The sequence below is a fragment of the Pristiophorus japonicus genome, chromosome 23 (assembly GCF_044704955.1).
Source record: "Pristiophorus japonicus isolate sPriJap1 chromosome 23, sPriJap1.hap1, whole genome shotgun sequence".
NCBI lineage: Eukaryota > Metazoa > Chordata > Chondrichthyes > Pristiophoridae > Pristiophorus > Pristiophorus japonicus.
In genome coordinates this window covers 34011980-34030486 of record NC_091999.1, presented here as the reverse complement: position 1 = coordinate 34030486, position 18507 = coordinate 34011980, and the positions used below count along the sequence as shown (strand labels likewise).

General features: G+C 43.6%; 5 non-coding genes and 1 pseudogene across 5 annotated transcripts; all 6 read right to left on the bottom strand.

Moving 5' to 3' along the window:
• LOC139235475 (probable G-protein coupled receptor 139) overlaps positions 1-18507 on the bottom strand; it is a 71525-nt pseudogene that overhangs the window by 21076 nt on the left and 31942 nt on the right.
• On the bottom strand, positions 1332-1414 carry trnal-uaa (transfer RNA leucine (anticodon UAA)). Its single transcript has one exon. It is a non-coding gene; the product is annotated as a tRNA-Leu (tRNA).
• Positions 3735-3817, bottom strand: trnal-uaa (transfer RNA leucine (anticodon UAA)). The gene has a single exon. It is a non-coding gene; the product is annotated as a tRNA-Leu (tRNA).
• Positions 5694-5776, bottom strand: trnal-uaa (transfer RNA leucine (anticodon UAA)). Its single transcript has one exon. It is a non-coding gene; the product is annotated as a tRNA-Leu (tRNA).
• trnat-ggu (transfer RNA threonine (anticodon GGU)) lies at positions 11620-11702 on the bottom strand. The gene has a single exon. It is a non-coding gene; the product is annotated as a tRNA-Thr (tRNA).
• trnas-aga (transfer RNA serine (anticodon AGA)) lies at positions 16152-16233 on the bottom strand. The gene has a single exon. It is a non-coding gene; the product is annotated as a tRNA-Ser (tRNA).

Here is an 18507-nt window from a genome sequence, read left to right as displayed (position 1 = left end):
AACTATTTAAAATGTATCTATACCAAGAAACAGAAGCAAAATTCTGCCTTTTGTAAAATGCAGCCTCCCCGTTAGGGAATTGAACAGTGGTCTCCCGTGTGACAGACGGGGATATTCACCACTTTCCCACGAGGAATTGATGCGCATGGATTTTGTCAAAAGCAATATTCGAGCTGTGAACAGAACTGGACACCATGAGAAGTCGACAGACACATTGCGAGACAGAGACAAACCGACAAACAGGGAGAGACAGACAGCGAGATCGAGACAACGAGAGACAGCAAGTGTGAGACTGAAAACGAGAGGCAGATTGAGTGAGAAAAAGACTCTCAAACACATACATCTAAAGAGATCTGTGTGTGTGATCTATAAAGAGAAAGAGGGAAAGAGTGAGAGAAAGACAATCATAAAGAAAGTGACAAGGAGAGAGACAGATGGAGAGAGAGAGCGACAGATAGACAGAGAGACAAAGAAATAAAAAGAAAATGTTGGAAATTCTCAGCAGGTTAGAGACTGGAACTACCAGCGACAGGCATGGAGAGACAGGCTGGCAGATACATAGATAGACAGAGATGATGGGAAAGAGTGAGACAGTCAGACAGAGACTGAGAGAATCCCATTGGAACACAACTGGACACCGTGAGAAAGAGACAGGCACATTGAGAGACAGAGACAAACAGCAAAACAGGGAGAAACTGACAGCGAGGTAGAGACAGAGAGAGACAGAAAGTTTGAGACTGAGAGTTAGGGTCAGACTGAGTGAGGCAAAGACTCAAACACATACATATACAGAGATGTGTTTGTGTGATTTATAAAGAGAGGGAGGGAAAGAGTGAGAGAAAGACAGGGACAAGGAGAGCGACAAAGAGGGAGACAGATAGAGAGAAAGATAAATAGAGAGAGAGAGACATCGAGACAACAACAGAAAATGATGGAAATACTCAAAGGTTAGAGACAGGGACGAGCAGAGACAGGCAAAGACAGAGATGATGGGAAAGAACGAGACAGTCAGACAGAGAGTATGACAGAATCCCATTGGAACAGAACTGGATACCGTGTGAAGGAGACAGATTGAGAGACAGAGACAAACAGAGAAACAGGGACAGACATAGTGAATCAGACTGAGAGAGACAAAGACTCAAACACACAAATATATATACAGCTCTCTAAAGACAGAGCGAGAGGCAGAGACTGAGCGATACAGATACATTTCACAATTTCATTTCATTATCTGCTCAGATTGTCACCGAGCTGCAGAAAAATGCAAATGCAACAGACGAAAATCAGTTATCACTGAGCAGAATGGGAGAAATCACTGTTTAATTAATAATTACCAGGAGTGGGGTTCAAACCCACGCGGGTATAAACCCATTGGATCTTAAGCCCAACGCCTTAACCACTCGGCCATCCTGGTGCCGTCAGCGAATGGATTCTGTCTATGTGAGAATCTGGGCTTCAACTCCACCTTCACAGACACACACAAACACATCGGGTTTCAGGGAGTATTTGCGAACATTTTTCGGAATATTGACACGGGGGCAACTCTCCTATTCTTTTTCGAGTAATGCTCTGGGACCTCTCACAACCACCCGAGTGCGTAGACGGAGCTTCAATTTACCATTTCATCCGAAAGTCAACAGTTTCAACAATGCAAAATTCCCCAAATGCTGCAGTTGAGTGTTAGCCAAGATTATATGCTCAAGTCTCAGGAGTGCGACTTGAACACACAAACTCCTGATTCAGTCAAGAATGCTGCCACTGAACCAAAGCTGAGACAAAAGTTCACAGCCATATTACATTCCCCAAGTCTTTTTTTTAAGTTCCAGGACATACCACATTCATGGTGATGATTTCCACAGACAGTTGCACATACACATAGACATTTTTACAGATAGACAGACACAGAGACATACACACAAAAATTTACACGCACCAACGGACATGCAAAGATGCCTTAGACATCTCGAGGGATAGACAGGCTGAATCACTGTCGCAACTTTGGCTGATTTTTGCGATTTTCTCTCCGTATGTATCGTGAATATTGCAGATTAATGAAAGAAAGAAAATAGCGGCGGCATTGAAAGGTGTGGGACGTTGTTCCGTCTATCTCAGTATCAGTTTTGCAGGGACCTGGTTAAATTGTCAAACAGAATGAAAGATGCTGAGAAACGGAGTCGGCAGGATTCAAATCTATGCGGGGATTCCGAATGGATTTTTAGTATATGGCCTTAACCAATGGGCCACGACTACTGGCTCGCCGCCTTTTTAAATGTTACTCAGTTAAAACTCAACCATCCATCTCTGTGCAGCAGACGGCCACAGAATAGTGAAAAAGTCACCGTTTGCTAAAAATCTGGAAGAGGCTGTATTTCTGCTGCTCTACATTGCCCTGGAACTTTTTAATATGAATCGATACCAAGAAACAGAAGCAAAATTCTGCCTTTTGTAAAATGCAGCCTCCCCGTTAGGGAATTGAACCGTGGTCTCCCGTGTGACAGGCGGGGATATTCACCACTTTTCCACGAGAAATTGATGCGCATGGGTTTTGTCAAAGCAATATTCGAGCTGTGAATAGAACTGGATACCATTAGAAGTCGACAGACACATTGCGAGACAGAGACAAACCGACAAACAGGGAGAGACAGACAGCGAGATCGAGACAATGAGAGACAGCAAGTGTGAGACTGAAAACGAGAGGCAGACTGAGTGAGAAAAAGACTCTGAAACACATACATCTAAAGAGATCTGTGTGTGTGATCTATAAAGAGAAAGAGGGAAAGATTGAGAGAAAGACAATCATAAAGAAAGTGACAAGGAGAGAGACAGATGGAGAAAGAGAGCGACAGATAGACAGAGAGACAAAGAAATAAAAAGAAAATGTTGGAAATTCTCAGCAGGTTAGAGACAGGAACTACCAGCGACAGGCAAAGAGAGACAGGCAGGCAGAGACATAGATAGACAGAGATGATGGGAAAGAGTGAGACAGTCAGACAGATACTGAGAGAATCCCATTGGAACACAACAGGACATCGTGAGAAAGAGACAGGCACATTGAGAGACAGTGACAAACAGCAAAACAGGGAGAAACTGACAGCGAGGTAGAGACAGAGAGAGACAGAAAGTTTGAGACTGAGAGTTAGGGTCAGACTGAGTGAGGCAAAGACTCAAACACATACATATACAGAGATGTGTTTGTGTGATTTATAAAGAGAGGGAGGGAAAGAGTGAGAGAAAGACAGGGACAAGGAGAGAGACAAAGAGGGAGACAGATAGAGAGAAAGATAAATAGAGAGAGAGAGACATCGAGACAACAACAGAAAATGATGGAAATACTCATCAGGTTAGAGACAGGGACGAGCAGAGACAGGCAAAGACAGAGATGATGGGAAAGAACGAGACAGTCAGACAGAGAGTATGACAGAATCCATTGGAACAGAACTGGATACCGTGTGAAGGAGACAGATTGAGAGACAGAGACAAACAGAGAAACAGGGACAGACATAGTGAATCAGAGAGAGGCAGACTGAGAGAGACAAAGACTCAAACACACAAATACATATACAGCTCTCTAAAGACAGAGCGAGAGGCAGAGACTGAGCGATACAGATACATTTCACAATTTCATTTCATTATCTGCTCAGATTGTCACCGAGCTGCAGAAAAATGCAAATGTAACAGATGAAAATCAGTTATCACTGAGCAGAATGGGAGAAATCACTGTTTAATTAAGTAATTACCAGGAGTGGGGTTCGAACCCACGCGGGTATAAACCCATTGGATCTTAAGCCCAACGCCTTAACCACTCGGCCATCCTGGTGCCGTCAGCGATTGGATTCTGTCTATGTGAGAATCTGGGCTTCAACTCCACCTCCACAGACACACACAAACACATCGGGTTTCAGGGAGTATTTGCGAACATTTTTCGGAATATTGACACGGGGGCAACTCTCCTATTCTTTTTCGAGTAATGCTCTGGGACCTCTTACAACCACCCGAGTGCGTAGACGGAGCTTCAATTTAACATTTCATCCGAAAGTCAACAGTTTCAACAGTGCAAAATTCCCCAAATGCTGCAGTTGAGTGTTAGCCAAGATTATATGCTCAAGTCTCAGGAGTGCGACTTGAACACACAAACTCCTGATTCAGTCAAGAATGTTGCCACTGAACCAAAGCTGAGACAAAAGTTCACAGCCAATATACTTTCCCAATTCTTTTTTTTATGTTCCAGGACATACCAAATTCATGGTGATGATTTCCACAGACAGTTGCACATACACATAGACATTTTTACAGATAGACAGACACAGAGACACACACACAAAAATTTACACGCACCAACGGACATGCACAGATGCCTTAGACATCTCGAGGGATAGACAGGCTGAATCACTGTCGCAACTTTGGCTGATTTTTGCGATTTTCTATCCGTATGTATCGTGAATATTGCAGATTAATGAAAGAAAGAAAATAGCGGCGGCATTGAAAGGTGTGGGACGTTGTTCCGTCTATCTCAGAATCAGTTTTGCAGGGACCTGGTTAAATTGTCAAACAGAATGAAATATGCTGAGAAACGGAGTCGGCAGGATTCAAATCTATGCAGGGAAACCCGAATGGATGTTTAGCCTATGGCCTTAACCAATGGGCCACGACTACTGGCTCGCTGACTTTTTTAATGTTACTCAGTTAAAACTCAACCATCCATCTATGTGCAGCAGACGGCCACAGAATAGTGAAAAAGTCACCGTTTGCTAAAAATCTGGAAGAGGCTGTATTTTTGCTGCTCTATATTGCTCTGGAACATTTTAATATGAATCTATACCAAGAAACAGAAGCAAAATTCTGCCTTTTGTAAAATGCAGCCTCCCCATTAGGGAAATGAACCGTGGTGTCCCGTGTGAGAGGCGGGGATATTCACCATTTTCCCACGAGGAATTGATGCGCGTGGGTTTTGTCAAAGCAATATTCGAGCTGTGAATAGAACTGGACACCATGAGAAGTCGACAGACACATTGCGAGACAGAGACAAACCGACAAACAGGGAGAGACAGACAGCGAGGTAGAGACAGAGAGAGACAGAAAGTATGAGACTGAGAGTTAGGGTCAGACTGAGTGAGGCAAAGTCTCAAACACATACATATACAGAGATGTGTTTGTGTGATTTATAAAGAGAGGGAGGGAAAGAGTGAGAGAAAGACAGGGACAAGGAGAGCGACAAAGAGGGAGACAGATAGAGAGAAAGATAAATAGTGAGAGAGAGACATCGAGACAACAACAGAAAATGATGGAAATACTCATCAGGTTAGAGACAGGGACGAGCAGAGACAGGCAAAGACAGAGATGATGGAAAAGAACGAGACAGTCAGATGGAGAGTATGACAGAATCCCATTGGAACAGAACTGGATACCGTGTGAAGGAGACAGATTGAGAGACAGAGACAAACAGAGAAACAGGGACAGACAGAGTGAATCAGAGAGAGGCAGACTGAGAGAGACAAAGACTCAAACACACAAATATATATACAGCTCTCTAAAGACAGAGCGAGAGGCAGAGACTGAGCGATACAGATACATTTCACAATTTCATTTCATTATCTGCTCAGATTGTCACCGAGCTGCAGAAAAATGCAAATGCAACAGATGAAAATCAGTTATCACTGAGCAGAATGGGAGAAATCACTGCTAAATTAAGCAATTACCAGGAGTGGTGTTCGAACCCACGCGGGTATAAACCCATTGGCTCTTAAGCCCAACGCCTTAACCACTCGGCCATCCTGGTGCCGTCAGCGATTGGATTCTGTCTATGTGAGAATCTGGGCTTCAACTCCACCTCCACAGACACACACAAACACATCGGGTTTCAGGGAGTATTTGCGAACATTTTTCGGAATATTGACACAGGGGCAACTCTCCTATTCTTTTTCGAGTAATGCTCTGGGACCTCTCACAACCACCTGAGTGCGCAGACGGAGCTTCAATTTAACATTTCATCCGAAAGTCAACAGTTTCAACAATGCAAATTTCCCCAAATGCTGCAGTTGAGTGTTAGCCAAGATTATATGCTCAAGTCTCAGGGGTGCGACTTGAACACAAAAACTCATGATTCAGTCAAGAATGCTGCCACTGAACCAAAGCTGAGACAAAAGTTCACAGCCATATTACTTTCCCAAGTCTTTTTTTTAAGTTCCAAGACATACCAAATTCATGGTGATGATTTCCACAGACAGTTGCACATACACATAGACATGTTTACAGATAGACAGACACAGAGACATACACACAAAAATTTACACGCACCAACGGACATGCAATGATGCCTTAGACATCTCGAGGGATAGACAGGCTGAATCACTGTCGCAACTTTTGCTGATTTTTGCGATTTTCTATCCGTATGTATCGTGAATATTGCAGATTAATGAAAGAAAGAAAATAGCGGCGGCATTGAAAGGTGTGGGACGTTTTTCCGTCTATCTCAGAATCAGTTTTGCAGGGACCTGGTTAAATTGTCAAACAGAATGAAATATGCTGAGAAACGGAGTCGGCAGGATTCAAATCTATGCGGGGATTCCGAATGGATTTTTAGTCTATGGCCTTAACCAATGGGCCACGACTACTGGCTCGCCGCCTTTTTAAATGTTACTCAGTTAAAACTCAACCATCCATCTCTGTGCAGCAGACGGCCACAGAATAGTGAAAAAGTCACCGTTTGCTAACAATCTGGAAGAGGCTGTATTTCTGCTGCTCTATATTGCCCTGGAACTTTTTAATATGAATCGATACCAAGAAACAGAAGCAAAATTCTGCCTTTTGTAAAATGCAGCCGCCCCGTTTGGGAATTGAACCGTGGTCTCCCGTGTGACAGGCGGGGATATTCACCACTTTCCCACGAGAAATTGATGCGCATGAGTTTTGTCAAAGCAATATTCGAGCTGTGAATAGAACTGGACACCATGAGAAGGCTATGGGACCTTTCACATCCACCCGAGGGTGCAGATGAAGCTTCAATTTAACATTTCATCGGAATGTGAACAGCTTCAACAATGCAAAATTCCCCAAGCACTGCATTTGAGTGTCAGCCAAGATGACGTGCTCAAGTCTCAGGAGTGCGACTGACACACACTACCTCCTGATTCAGTCGAGAATGGAGCCACTGAAAAAAAGCCGATACCAAAGATCACAACCGTATTATTTTCCCGAAGCTTTTTAAAATTTCCAGGACGCACCAAATTCATGGTGATGATTTCCATAGACAGTTGCACATACACAGAGACATGCATACAGACAGACATACACAGACACACACACACACAATAACCAAAAATATACACGCATCAACATAGAAACATGGAAACAAATAAATTAGTTGCAGGAGTAGGCCATTCGGCCCTTCGAGCCTGCACCATCATTCAATAAGATCATGGCTGATCATTCAACCTCAGTACCCCTTTCCTGCTTTCTCTCTATACCCCTTGATCCCTTTAGCCGTAAGGGCCATATCTAACTCCGTTTTGAATATATCTAACGATCTGGCCTCAACAACTTTCTGCGGTAGAGAATGCCAGAGTGAAGAAGTTTCTCCTCATTTCGGTCCTAAATACCTTACCACTTAATCTTACACTGTCACCCTTGGTTCTCGAATTCCACAGCAATGGGAACATTCTACCCGCCTCTAACCTGTCCAATCTCGTCAGAATTTTATATATTTCTATGGGAGCGCCTCTCATTCTTCTAAACTCCAGTGGATACCAGCCCAGTTGATCCAGTCTCTCCTCATATGTCAGTCCTGCCATCCCGGGAATCAAGCTGGTGAATCTTCGCTGTACTCCCTCAATAGCAAGGACGTCCTTCCTCAGATTGTGAGAACAAAACTAAACACAATATTCCAGGTGTGACCCCACCAAGGCTCTGTACAACTGCAGTCAGACCTCCCTGCTCCTGTACTCAAATCACCCAGCTATGAAGGCGAACATGCCATTTGCCTGCTTCACCTGCGTGCCAACTTTCACTGACTGATGTACCATGACACCCAGATCAAGATATACACAGAGAGCCTTATACAAATAGATGGATAGACAGGCAGGTTCACTGTCGCTACTTTGGCTGCCTTTTGTTCCATCTATCTCAGAATCAATTTTGCATGAACCTGGTTAAATTATCAAACAGAATGAAATATGCTGAGAAACGCAGTCGGCCGGAATCAAATCTGCACGGGGAAACCCCAATGGATTTTCAGTCCATCGTCTTAACCACTCGGCCACAACTACTGGTCCGCTGCCTCTTTAAATGTTACTCAGATAAAACTCAGTCATCCATTTCTGTGCAGCAGACGGCCACAGAACCCTGAAACAGTCTCCGTTTGCTAAAAATCTGGAAGTAGCAATCTGATCTTGCTGTATTTTTAATGTTCTATATACTCTGGAACTTTTCAACATGAGTCGATACCAAGAAACAAAAGTAAAACTTTGTATATTTGAAACAACTGCCTCCTCGTCGGCGAATTGAACCCCAGTCTCCCGCATGACAGGCAGGGATACTCACCACTATACTAACGAGGAACTGACAGATAGTGGCTCTGGAATCGAGATGTGAACAGAACTGGACACCATGAGAAGCCGACCGACGTATTGAGAGACAGAGACAAACCGACAAACAGGGAGAGACAGACAACGAGATAGAGACAACGAGAGACAGAAATTATGAGTCTGAGGCAGACTGAGTGAGAAAAAGACTCAAATACAAACATATACAGAGATGTGTGTGTGTGATTTATAAAGAAAGAGAGGGAAAGAGTGAGAGAAATACAATGATAAAGACAGTGACAAGGAGAGAGACAGATAGCGAGAGAGAGATAGAGACAAAAAATGAAAATGATGGAAATACTTCTCAGGTTAGAGACAGGGACGAACAGAGGCAGGCAAAGACATGGTCAGACAGAAATGATGGGAAAGAGAGAGCCAGTCAGACAAAGAGTCTGAGAGAATCCCATTGGGACATACGTGGACACCGTGAGAAAGAGACAGATTGAGAGACAGAGACAAATCGAGAAACAGGGACAGATAGATTGAGACAAAGACTCAAACATACAAACGCATACACAGCTCTCGAAAGAGAGAGAGAGGCAGAGACCGAGCGACACAGATACATTTCACAATTTCATTTCATTATCGGCTCAGAGTGTCACATAGGTACAGAAAATTGCAGATTCAACAGATGAAAATCCGGTATCACTGATCGGAATGGGAGGAAATCCGTGTTAAATTAAAGAGATACCAGGAGTGGGGTACAAACCCACGCGGGAAAAGTCCATTGAATTTTAAAGCCACCGCCTTAACCACGCGGCCATCCTGGTCCTGTCACAATCTGGATTCTGTCTCTGCGAGAATCTGGATTCAACCCCACTCCCACAGACACACACATACACATCGTTTTTCAGTGAGCATTTACGAACATTTTTAGTAATATTGACACGGGGGCAACTCTCCTATTCTTTTTCGAGTCATGCTCTGGGATGTTTCACATCCATACGAGGGTGCAGACGGAGCTTCAATTTAACATTTCATCCGAACGTCAACAGCTTCAACAATGCAAAATTCCCCAAGTGCTGCACTAGAGTGTTTACCAAGATTATATGCTTAAGTCTCAGGAGTGGGAATTGAACACACATACTCCTGATTCAGTCGAGACTGCTGCCACTGCAACAAAGCCGATACCAAAGTTCACAACAGTATTATTTTTCCCAATTCTTTTTTATAAGTTCCAGGACATACCAAATTCATGGTGGTGATTTCCACAGACAGTTACACGCACCAACGGAGATGCACCGATGCCTTAGACATATAGAAGGATAGGCAGTCTGAATCACTGTATAAACTTTGACAGCTTTTTGAGTTTTTCTATCCGTATGTATCTTTAATATTGCAGATTAATAAATATCAGAAAGAGATGTCAGTGTTGAAAGGTGTGGGATGTTATTCCACCTATCTCAGGATCAGTTTTGTAGAGACATGGTTAAATTGTGAAATGCAATGAAAAATGCTGGGTATCGAAGTCTGCAGGATTCGAACCTGCATGGGGAAAACTCAATGGATTTCGAGTTCATCGCCTTAACCACTCGGCCACGACTAATGCATTTCTGCCTCCTTGAACGTTACGCAGAAACAACTCAGTCATCCATCTCTGTGCAGCAGACGGCCAAAGAATCATGAAAAAGTCTCCGTTTGCTCAAAATCAGGAAGAGGCAATCTCCTCTACCTGTATTTTTACAGTTCTATATTGCTCTGGAACTTTTTAATATGAATCTCTTCCAAGAAACAGAAGTAAAATTCAACATTTTGAAACAACTGCCTCCCCGTCGGGGATTTGATCCCCGGACTCCTCATGACAGGCGGGGATACTCACCACTTTACAAACGAGAAACTGACGAGCATCAGTTCTGTCAGAGCAGGAATCGAGTTGTGAATAGAACTGGACACCATGAAAAGTCGACAGACACATTGAGAGACAGAGGCAAACCGACAAACAGGGAGAGACAGACAGCGAGATAGAGACAACGAGAGACAGAAAGTGTGAGACTGAGAAGGAGGGGCAGACTGAGTGAGAAAAAGACTCAAACACATACATATACAGAGGTCTGTGTGTGTGATCTATTAAGAGAGAGAGGGATAGAATGAGAGAAAGACAATGATAAATACAGTGACAAGGAGAGATACAGATAGAGAGAGAGAGATAGAGACAAAAGCAGAAAATGATGGAAACTCTTATCAGGTTAGAGACAGGGACTAACAGAGACAGACAAAGAGAGACAGACAGGCAGAGACATAGACAGACAGAGATGATGGGAAAGAGTGAGACAGTCAGAAAGAGAGACTGAGAGAATCCGATTGGAACAGAACTGGACACCGTGAGAAAGAGAGAGACACATTGAGAAACAGAGACAAACAGGGAAACAGGGAGTGACAGAAAGTGAGATAGAGACAGAGAGAGACAGAAAGTTTGAGACTGAGACGGAGGGTCAGACTGAGTGAGACAAAGACTTGAAAACATACATACACAGAGATGTGTTTGCGTGCTCCAAAAAGAGAGGGAGGCAAATAGTGATGGAATGAAAAGAAAAAGCCAGGGACAAAGAGAGAGACAAAGAGGGAGACAGATAGAGAAAAAGACAGATAGAGAGAGAGACAAAGAGGCAAAAACAGAAAATGATGGAAATACTCATCAGGTTAGAGGCAGGGAGTAATAGAGACAGGCAAAGACATGGACAGACAGAGATGATGGAAAGAGAGAGACAGTCAGACAGATAGTCTGAGAGAATCCCTTTGGAACAGAACTTGACACCGTGAGAAAGAGACAGATTGAGAGACAGAGACAAACAAAGTAAAAGGGACAGACAGAGTGAATCAGAGAGAGGCAGACTGAGAGAGACAAAGATTCAAATACACAAACACATACACAGCTCTCTAAATGGAGAGAGAGGCAGAGACTTAGCGACACAGATACATTGCACAATTTCATTTCATTATCTGCTCAGAGTGTCACCGAGTTACAGAAAAATGCAAATGCAACAGATGAAATTCGGGTATCACTGAGCAGGATGGGAAAACAATCTTTGTTTAATTAAGCAATCACCAGGACTGGGATACGAACCCACGAGCGTAAAAACCCATTGGATCACCAGCCCAACGCCTTAACCACTCGGCCATCCTGGTCCCGTCAGCAATTGGATTCTGTCTCTGTGAGAATCTGGGCTTCATCTCCACCCCCACAGCCACACACATGCACATCGGGATTCAGGGAGCATTTCCGATCATTTTTAGCAATATTGACACGGGGGCAACTCTCCTATTCTTTTTGAAGTAATGCTCTGGGACCTCTCACATCCACCCGAGTGCGCAGACGGAGCTTCAATTTAACATTTCATCCGAATGTCAACAGCTTCAACAATGCAAAATTCCCCAAGTCCTGCAGTTGAGTGTTAGCAAAGATTATATGCTCAAGTCTCAGGAGTGCGACTTGAACACACAAACTCCTGATTCAGTCGAGAATGCTGCCACTGAACCAAAGCTGAGACAAAAGTTCACAGCCGTATTACTTTCCCCAAGTCTTTTTTTTTTATGTTCCAGGACATACCAAGTTCACGGTGATGATTTCCACAGACAGTTGCACATACACAGAGACATATATACAGATAGACAGACACAGAGACACAGTCGATTCAATCTCTCCTCATATGTCAGTCCTGCCATCCCGGGAATCAGTCAGGTAAACCTTTGCTGCACTCCCTCAATAGCAAGAAAGACCTTCCTCAGATTACGAGACCAAAACTGAACACAATATTCCAGGTGAGGTCTCACAAAGGTCCTGTACAACTGCAGTAAGACCTCCCTGCGCCGATACTCAAATCCCCTAGCTATGAAGGCCAACATACCATTTGCCTTCTTCACTGCCTGCTGGAACTGCATGCCAGCTTTCAATGACTGATGTACCATGACACCCAGGTCTCGTTGCAGCTCCCGTTTTCCAAATCTGCTGCCATACAGATAATATTCTGCCTTCGTGTTTTTGCCACTAAAGTGGATAACCTCATATTTATCCACATTATACTGCATCTGCCAAGCATTTGCCCTCTCACCTAACCGGTCCAAGTCACCCTGCAGCCTCTTAGCGTCCTCCTCACAGCTCACACCGCCACCCTGTTAGTATCATCTGCAAACTTGAAGATATTACACTCAATTCCTTCATCTAAATCATTAATGTATATTGTAAATAGCTGGGATCCCAGCACTGAGCGCTGTGGCACCCCACTAGTCACTGCCTGCTTTTCTGAAAAGGACCGTTTATCCCGACTCTCTGCTTTCTCTCTGCCAACCAGTTCTCTATCCACGTCAGTACATTACCCCCAATACCATGTGCTTTAACTTTGCACATCAATACGTGTGTGGGACCTTGTTGAAAGCCTTTTGAAAGTCCAAATACACCACATCCACTGGTTGCCCTTGTCCATTATACTAGCTACATCCTCAAATAATTCCAGAAGTTTTGTCGAGCTTGATTTCCCATTCATATATTCATGCAGCTTGGACCGATCCTGTCACTGCTTTCCAAATGCGCTGCTATTTCATCTTTAATAAATTGATTCGTACATTTTCCCCACTACTGATGTCAGGCTAACCGGTCTGTAATTATCCGCTTTCTATCTCCCTCCTTTTTTAAAATGTGGTGTTACATTATTTACCCTTCAGTTCATATGAACTGATCTAAAGTCGATAGACTGTTCGAAAATGATCATCCGCTATTTCTAGGGCCACTTCCTTAAGTACTTTCCAATGCAGACTATCAGGCCCCGGGGATTTATCGGCCTTCAATCCCATTTATTTCCCGAACACAATTACCTGACTGATAAGGATTTCCTTCAGTTCCTCCTTCTCGCTAGATCCTTGGTGCCCTAGTATTTCTGGAAGGTTATGCGTTTCTTCCATCGTGAAGACAGAACCAAAGTGCTTGTTCAACTGGTCTACAATTGCCTTCTTCCCCATTATAAATTCACCTGAATCTGATTGCAAGGGACCTACGTTTGTCTTCTCTAATCTTTTTGTCTTCACATATCTATCGAACTTTATTATGTTCCCAGCAAGATTCCTCTCATAATCTATGTTCCCCCTCCTAATTAAACCCTTTGTCCTCCTCTGCCGAATTCTAAATTCCTCCCAGTCCTCAGGTTGAAGCTTTTTCTGGCCAATTTATATGCCTCTTCCCTGGATTTAACACTATCCTTAATTTCCTTTGTTAGCCACGGTTGAGCCACATTCCCCGTTTTATTTTTACTCCAGACAGGGAAATACAATTGTTGAAGTTCATCCATTTGATCTTTAAATGTTTGCCATGGCCTATCCACCTTCAACCCTTTAAGTATCATTCGCCAGTCTATTCTAGCAAATTCACGCCTCATACCATCGAAGTTATCTTTCCTTAAATTCAGGACCCTAGTCTCTGAATTAACTGTGTCACTCGCCACCTTAATGAAGAATTCTACCTTATTATGGTCACTCTTTCCCAAGGGGCCTCGCACAACAAGATTGCTAATTGGTCCTTTCTCATTACACACCACCCAGTCTAGGATGGCCAGCCCTCTAGATGATCCCTCGATATACTGAGTGAGAAAACCATCCCTAATACGCTCGAGGAAATACTCCTCCACCATATTGCTACCTGTTTGGTTAGCCCAATCTACATGTAAAGTAAAGTCGCCCTTGATAACAGCTGTATCTTTATGGCACGCATCCCTAATTTCTTGTTTGATGCTGTCCCCAACCTCACTACTACTGTCTGCTGATCTGTACACAACTCCACTTGCGTTTTCTTCCCTTTGGTATTCCGCAGCTCCACCCATTCATATTCCACATCATCCAAGCTAATGTCGTTCCTTACTATTGCCTTAATTTCCTCACTATTGCCTTAATTTCCTCTTTAACCAGCAACGCTACCCTACCACCTTTTCATTTCTGTCTATGCTTCCTGAATGTTGAATTCCCAGCCTTGGTCACCCTGGAGCCATGTCTCCGTGATGTCAATTATTTCATATTCAGTAATTGTTGCTTGTACAGTTAATTCGTCCAGCTTATTACGAATACTCCTCGCAATGAGGCACAGAATCTCCAGGCTTGTTATTTTAACACACGTTGTCCCTTTAGAATTTTGCTGTAAAGTGGCCCTATTTGATTTTTGCCGTGGGTTTCTCTGCCCTCCACCTTTTCTTTTATTCTTTCACTTCTGCGCCCATTCTACTTCCCTCTGTCTCCCGTCGCCCTGCCATATAACTTTAAACCCTCCCCAGAAACGCTAGCATGCACTCCCCCTTGAACATTGGTTCTGGTCCTGCCCAGGTGCAGACCGTCCGGTTTCGTTCTGGTCCCACCTCCCGCAGAACCGGTTCCAAAGTCCCAGAACTTGAATCCCTCCCATCTGCACCACACTTCAAGCCACGGATTCATCTGAGCTATCCTGCGATTCCTGCTCCGACTAGCAGGTGGCGCTGGTAGCAATTATGAGTTTGCGACCTTTGAAATCCTACTTTTTAATTTAACTCCTAGTTCCCTGAATTCAGCTTGTTGGTCCTCAGACACATTGAGTCAGAGACTCAAACACGTAAAGATATACAGAGCTCTCTAAAGACATAGAGTGAGAGGCACTTCACAATCCCATTTCTTGGTCAGTTGAGAATGTGACAGAGTTACAGTTTCAACAGAAGGCATTAGGGTATCAATGAGCAGGATGGGAGAAAATCGGTGTTAAATTCAAGAGTTACCAGGAGTGGGGTTCGAACCCACGTAACTATAAACCCATTGGATCTTAAATGCAACGACTTATACACTCGGCCATTCTGGACTTGTGAACCTTCACATTCTGTCTCTGTGAGAATCTGGGCTTGAGCTCCACCCTCACAGACACACGCATACACACAGGTTTTCAGTGAGCATTTCAGAATATTTATATAAAAGTGACATGGGGGCAACTCAGTACTCTTTATCGAATAATGCTGTCGGAACATTCACATTCACCCGAGAGAGCAGATGGAGCTACAATTTAACATTTCATCCGAAAGTCAACATCTTCAACAATGCAAAATTCCCCAAGTACTGCACTTGAGTGTCAACCAAGATTATATGCTCAAGTCTCAGGAGTGGGACTTGAAGTCGAAAATGCTGTCGCTGAAGCAAAGCCGATATCAAATGTCACAACCGTATTATTTTCCCCAAATCTTTTTTAAAAGTTCCAGGACATACCAAATTCATGGTGATGATATCCGCAGACAGTTGCGCATACACAGAGACATATACACAGATAGACAGACACAGAGACACACACACAGATAGACAGACACAGAGACACACACGCATACATAACCAAAAATATAGATGCACCAATGGACATACACAGAGTGCCTTAGACATATAGAGGGATAGACAGGCTGAATCACTGTCGCGAATTTAGCTGATTTTTGCGTTTTTCTATCCGCATGTATCGTAAATATTGCAGATTAATGAAAATGAGAATAACATGTCAGTGTTGAAAGGTGTGCGACGTTATTCCATCCAACTCAGGATCCGTTTTGCAGGGACCTGGTTAAAGTCTGAAATTGAATGAAAAATGCTGAAATCCGTAGTCGGCAGGATTCGAACCTGCGCGGGTAAACTCCCATGGATATCTAGTCCATCGCCTTAACCACTCGGCCACGACTACTGCGTCTGTGTGTTTTTAAATGTTACTAAGATATAACTCAATCATCCATCTCTCTGTATCAGAACACCACAGATTCCTGAAAAAGTCTCCGTTTCCTAAAAATATGGAAGAGCCAATATCGTCTTGCTGTATTTTTACTCTTCTATGTTGCTCTGGAACTTTTAATATGAATCTATACCGAATAACAGAAGTACAATTCTACATTTCGAAAATGCTTCCTCCCTCATGACAGGTGGGGATACTCACGACTATACTAAAGAGGTACTGACGGGTGTAGATTTTGAGACAGCAGGAATCGAGCTGTGAAAAGAACTAGACACCATGAGAAAGAGACAGACACATTGAGAGACAGATACAAAAACAGGAACAGGGAGAGACAGACAGCGAGCTAGAGAAATAGAGAGAGAGCAAGTGTGAGACTGAGAGGGATAGGCAGACTGAGTGAAACAAAGACTCAAACACACACATACACAGATATGTGTGTGTGTGTGCTCCATAAAGAGAGGGAGGCAAAGAGTATACGAAAGCCAGAGACAAAGACAAAGACATGGAAAAAGGGAGCGTCAAAGAGAGAGAGAGAGAAATAGTGAGAGGTGAGAGCGAGAGACAGAGATAAAAACAGAAAATGATGGAAATACTCAACAGGTTAGAGACAGGGTCGAACAGAGACAGGCAAAGAGAGACAGACAGGTAGAGACATCGACAGACAGTGATGATGGGAAAGAGAGAGACAGTCAGACGGAGAGACTGAGAGAATCCCTTTGGAACAGAACTGGACACTGTGAGAAAGACACGGGCAGATTGAGAGATCGAGACAAACAGAAAAACAGGGAAAGACAGAGTGAGTCAGAGAGAGGCAGCGTGAGGGAGACAAAGACTCAAACACGCAAACACATGCACAGACCTCTAAAGTGACAGAGGTAGAGAGTGAGGCAGAGACTGAGAGACACAGATACATTTCACGATTCCATTTCTTTATCGGTTCAAAATGTCATAGAGTTACAGTAAAATGCAGATTCAACAGATTCTTACTGCAGTTGTACAGGGCCTTGGTGAGCCCTCACATGGAATATTGTGTTCAGTTTTGGTCTCATTATCTGAGGAAGGACGTTCTTGCTATTGAGGGAGTGCAGCGAAGGTTCACCAGACTGATTCCCGGGATGGCTGGACTATCATATGAGGAGAGACTGGATCAACTGGATTTTTATATATTGGAGTTGAGAAGGATGAGAGGGGATTTCATAGAAACATAAGGATTCTGGCGGGACGGGACAGGTTAGATGCGGGTAGCTTGTTCCCGATTTTGGGGAAGTCCAGAACCAGGGGACACAGCCTTAGGACAGCCATGTCTCCGTGGTGCCAATTATATCATATTCATTAATTGGTGCCTGTGCAGTTAATTCGTCCACCTTATTACGAATATTCCTCACATGGAGGCACAGAGCCTTCAGGCTTGTCTTTTTAACAAACTTTGTCCCTTTAGACTTTTGCTGTAATGTGGCCCTTTTTGAAAGGAATGACAAGGGTGTATGCGGTTACAGGAGGATGTGAGGGGAAACAAACATAATACGAGGGGAAGAGTGCATCCGCGATGGACCAGTATGAGATCAAAAAGAATGGAAATATAAGGGGAATATCTTTATCCATGTGCCGGAGAGAAGGGAGTCTAACTATATGCCCTCACCCAGTGGGAGACGGGAGCAAGGATAGCTGCGGGTTTGACAATACTACGGAAGGATGTGTCATGGGAATAAACCCTGCCCGAACCGAACCCACACATTACACCTATCATGGGCGAGGAGAATATTGTGTGGTAACTAGCCTGGGAACTTACGTTACTCCAAGACTGTCGGTGGCAGTGGGAAGAGCAAACATGACATGCCAGGAAGACAATGACATGAAATATAAGTGATGAGATAAGCAAGGCATGGATGTTTACATGGAAGAGCAAGCACAATCAATTCACCTGTTACTTGAAGATTTAACTGAGCTCAAGAAATAACATTAAAAGATATTAAGAGCTGAAGGAGAAAGCTGAAGAACTGGACAGTGAAATAAAGGATAACCTGAAAAACCCGCCTTGGTACTTGAGATTATACATCCCTGGATAAGGATCCTTTCCCATACTCTAGTGGCAGTAAAGATAGTAATAGCCTTGAGTTGGTTGGTGATGTTATGTAACAAGTGCAAAGACAGGCGAGGCTTACCCGAGTAAAGTTACAAGATAGCGATTCGAATTATATCCCATGTGTTAGTCCTAGTGCAGCTGATAGT